The sequence below is a fragment of the Pinus tabuliformis genome, chromosome 5_1 (assembly GCF_031772625.1).
Source record: "Pinus tabuliformis cultivar Carrire ecotype Pingquan chromosome 5_1, CPIR1, whole genome shotgun sequence".
Classification (NCBI taxonomy): domain Eukaryota; kingdom Viridiplantae; phylum Streptophyta; class Pinopsida; order Pinales; family Pinaceae; genus Pinus; species Pinus tabuliformis.
In genome coordinates this window covers 682,181,873-682,186,912 of record NC_142305.1, presented here as the reverse complement: position 1 = coordinate 682,186,912, position 5,040 = coordinate 682,181,873, and the positions used below count along the sequence as shown (strand labels likewise).

Below are 5,040 nucleotides of genomic sequence, written 5' to 3'. Positions count from 1 at the left end.
CTAATACAAAAAGTACCAAGTAAAATAGTGGAACAAATGGTACTGCATGCAACTCAGGTGCCAACATATATAATGTCTCTATGATGAACTGCAACATATAAGGTAGATGGCGTCACTAGAAGAAACCAGAGGAATTGGAAAGTGAACCAACAAATGTTGATGCAAACCGAGGTCTTCACCGAACAACGTGGTACATTTCTACACAATGGGAATAAATGATCTGAAGTCAACCATGTAAGAAATCATTTGATTACCCATCATTGTTGTATACCGTTATCAAACGTGACACTACTCACCGATAATGATGATGAGAGCCAAGGTACCAAGTACAACTAACAAGTGCGAATAAATGATCTGAAGTCAAACACTTGGAAGAATCTATCAATCAAGAGAATGATGTATTCCCACTATTGATAGTGAAGGGATTTGTCACTAATGACTGAAAACCCTAAGGTACTTCTAAATGGACTCTAGACCTTGTTCCTAGCATAATGAGTTGAAGTTGATGGGAAAAGATCTGCTGGAAGGAAGGCATTAAGGTATCCTTAATCAATCCAGCATGAGTGTAACCCGTAGGCCAATAATTTGGGATGAATTAGATGAATAAATATGTAGTAACTGAACCAAATCACGTTTCTGGTGTACACAAGATGTAGCTAGCACACAACAAAAACCCTTTGTACCAACCAATAATGAAAGCTGACACATAGGCAAGGAATCCACCAAGGAGGTCAAATGGAAACCAAGGTACTTCAGAAAACCCAATGTGTGATAATGAAAGATGATGTCAAACACAAGGGAAACCACTCAGTCAAAGACCCATGATACTGATCGATATTGAGCACAAGGTCACCTATCAATGATGGAAATAAGGTCAGGGTGTATCTCTAGATATACTCTTAGAGCAATTTGTCGTAGTTGATAAGAGCAAGACCTGCCAACAAGAAGTCAATGGAGACCTTCTCAAACCAACATGAGCAAAGGATGAAATAGTTGATGTGATAGTGAACATGACTTTGAAAACTAGGGATGGCTAACTGAAAATAAATCAAGAGACACTGTAGAAAGGCTGACTTAGGTTTACTTCCCTTGAAAAAAGCATGACCCAAATGTGATAATATGGAAGCATATGATAAATTTTTATAAGTTTGTCATGCAAAAAGAAAAGACAAACTCTCCATCTGATTGGAAGAGATAACCAATTGGAGGAGTACTGACTCAATAACAAGGTTAAGGCTCTCCTAAGTCAAACTAAATCCCATCCCAATGGAGGAAAGACTTAATTTGAAGTGCTTTGTTCATCGGTGACACAACTGACTCTGGTTGCCATCAATCATGGAAGTAATTTCCTATTCCCACTCTTTTTGGCATAATTTTTTTTTGTCTTTTTTATATTTAGAAAGCCCGAAAAAGAATAAAAGAATGGCTATTATACATGTTAGCGCTCGAATCCGCCTCAGGCTAAGGAAGGCAAAACTCAAGGCCACATCAAACCAAGCTCAGCCTTGTAGCTAGCCCTACGAGGACAGGAGAGGGCTCTCTCCGGGTCTATCTCAGTAAAAGGTTTGCAAAAGGGATTGAGATGACCAATAAGCAATACTGATTTTAGGCTAGTAAAGGGATAGGAAATGAGTTTTTAAATAAATGTTTGGGTTTTCTGGGCTGCATGGGTAAAGACAGCAAGAGCATAGGTTTAATCAAAGGCACAGGTTAATCTATAAGGCGAGGTAGGAGTGAAGTTTAATAATAAAATTGAGATTAAATGGAATGGCAAGACTGCCGAGAAGTCGACAAGGGCATGTGTGATGGATCCTTATCAAATAGAAGAAAACATTAAATATGAACACTTCCTCAAGACAGAGAAAATAAATTGAATTCTGCCTTTCTCACTTAAAAGTATTCATTTAGAAATGATTATGAATGAACTATGAAACATTACAAAAGACATTGAAACAGAAAGAAAGATACATTTGCTAAACTTTCACACCACAAGGATCTTACAAATCAGAGCTGTACTCTTCAATTAATCTCTGTCAAACACTGTACAATGAAATTCTGTTCTTCTCCACGCACCTCTCAGAATTCTCCCCCAACCTTTACAAAATGATTTTTAATACATTAAATAAACTCTGCTAGGGGAAAACAAATCGACCCCAAGACAAGGGATTTGTTTTATCATTATTAATAAATAAAACTAAAAAAAAACAATTAGCGCTTCTGAAGATAGAATAGCGCTCCTTCTTCTACTCGAATCTGTTGATAACTGATGAAGAGGTGGCATTACAGGTGTCAATCCCATTTACTGAAGATAAACATAGGCAATCGAATCTTTTTCTCTGCTGTGGCAAGTATCTACGGTTTAAATTTAGCTTTGACTTTGACTTTTTACTTTACGTTTGCCTTTTGAAAAAACATTTTTAATAAAAAATAGTGGTCGTCTGGCCTGGTATGATCATCAAGTGCTCTGTAACAAAGGGCTTAGTATACTCTCCATTGTATAGTGCTGCAGAATCATATAAGGATAAATCATCTTGATTATCCCTGTTACTGGATCTCGAAGGTTGAACTTCACAGTCCTCGATAACATGGCCTGAGGCTTCATTTTCTGCTATACTCATTGTTACTAGATCAGTGAGAGTATCGGCTTCATAGTGATCTGTATAGAGCAGTCTTTGAATTGTTCTGATTGCCGGAATTTCTAGGAGTTCAGAGTTCTGGCATATACTCTCGATGTCCCTTAGTTTTCCAAAGTAAAGGTCTCTTTCCTTTTCCAAATTGTTAACTGCAACCTTCAGCTCTGCAACCTGTGTTGCAGCTGGGGATGGCAGTGGTGTATTCTTTGGAGCGTTTTTGCTTACATGTCCATTTGAATTTGGTCTAGAATCTGCTCGGCGACTATTATTAGAGGATGGAGTTGTAGGCCTGGACATTGCAGGTGCCTTTGTTTAAATATAGGCGTTCAGTCTATGACTGTTCGCTTTCCATTTGAATGAAACCAATTTTTAAATAAAACTGATCCTTTAAATAAGTTTCCACCTGAACAATCGCAGCTGCAGTTTACCAACCTCACCACGTGTTTTCAGTTTGAAGACATTTACCTGTGTCACCACCGTTTGATTACCAGCTTGACATGTGCAACACCATTAGCGATAACATTGCTGAGGTGGAACGTTATGAGACGTTGTTTCAAACCGCCATTCATTCTCTGGATCACGCAGGGCTGGACTTCATAAATATAAGTCAGATCCCGCTTCTAATTAGAGCCACCGGCATGCCGACTGCAGAACCTGTGATATCAATGTGAATACCAAATGCAATACCATTGTTTCAAGGTCGAGAGCTGTGGTTAATATAGAAGATGCAATAGCCTGACACTTGAGCTCTTCTACGAGAATAATAAATGAAATTGATATGATATCAGTAAAGAGAATATTTACAGACTCTTCATGAGAACTTCATTGCAAACCATAAAATTCAACCAAGCCATGATTCTATGGACAAACTTCCGATTTCTTCCCCTAGAATTTTATGAGATAGAAGATTGTATTTCTTCCAGAGTTCGTCCCTTTGTCTCTGGTACAAGCTTTACCACGAATAGCACAGTGAAGGCGACAATGCAAAATATAAAGAAGGAAGCTGTAGAACTCCAAGAGAAGAGAGAATTAAAAGTGAGGGTGACAATCCATGAACCAAACCAAGCTGTGAGAGACACCAGACTGCCAGCAATACGTTTCATATTCAAAGGAAATATCTCAGACATTATGACCTATGGAATTCCACCCATGCCCATTGAAAATGTTGCAATATAACCCAAAAGACCAATTAATGATAATTTTCTTGCAAGTAGTAGAAGAGAAGACCCATCAAAATGTCCCTGTATGTAAAATGATAGTCCAATAATAAAGCAGCTTATGCACATTCCTCCTGCAGCAATCATTAGAAGTGGGCGCCTTCCAGATTTGTCCATCAATGATGCACCTACTGCAGTCATTAGCACCTGGACTATAGCAATAGTAATTGATGCTGTGTGACCGAAAGAAAAGCTTATCTCTGTTGTTTCGAATGACACATTGCAATCCTGAAAACGCAGATGCTCAATCGCCTTGGCAAAGAACATGAAGGTTTGCCATCCCGTTGCAAGTCGATGGAGTCGATTCAACACGAAACTGGGCGCAAGAAAATGTTTTCTAAACTTTGTCCCTGTGTGGGTAGCGTGCCTTATATGGGTAGCGCGCCCACTCTATGGGTAGCGCGCACCCTCAATCACTGTCCACTGTTATGAAAACACGGCTTCGGCCCTATTTTTTCTGTTCTTCGATAGTTATATACCCATCAGGGACATTCAACATGTGCTCTGTACGATTTTGCTGAAGGAGATTGCAAGTTCTCAGGATTCTCAGCATCACCATCTTTTTCTTGGACAGTTCAGAATTTAGAATCAACTTTTTGCTTCAACTATAGCAAATTATCAAGAACTAGTAGCATGGGTGTCACATACTTAAAATCTGGCTAGCCCTCACTTTTTGATACCTGCAGGAAAAAGCTGGACAAGATATCCAATAAAACACTAACAAGACCATTGTCAGCACCTACTTCACAAGCTGCATTGTCTTCATGTAAAATTAGAGCCAAAACATGAGATATGAGGGACAACATACTATCATCCTTTACATGATCCAAAGTACAATGCTTGATTTGTTCTACAAGAAATAATATAACCTTAGCCTGGAGCAAATTCATGCAAGTGGAAAATATCTCATCAATAGAAGGGGCGCTGAATCATCAGGAGGTGGTCCAACAGCTTGAGTTTGACATATTATTGCCTTTGAATCCTGAATAAATTCAACTTGCCATAGAATCTCTCGATTTATCATTTCATGGTCGAGAAACACGTCCTTGCTATTATTTCCAAACTCTGCCATTGATGCTGCCAATCATCTATTCTCTCTAGTGGCATCAGCTTGGTGAATTTGACTGCAGTGGGCTGAAAAGATGGAGTCTAACATTGGCTCCAATGGGGATGGCAGCTGCCACTTCTTG

General features: G+C 39.0%; 1 pseudogene; it reads right to left on the bottom strand.

Moving 5' to 3' along the window:
• Nucleotides 1-3,440: 3,440 nt before the first annotated feature.
• LOC149166787 (sugar transporter ERD6-like 5 pseudogene) lies at nucleotides 3,441-4,117 on the bottom strand (annotated as a pseudogene).
• Between the last annotated feature and the right edge of the window lie 923 nt (nucleotides 4,118-5,040).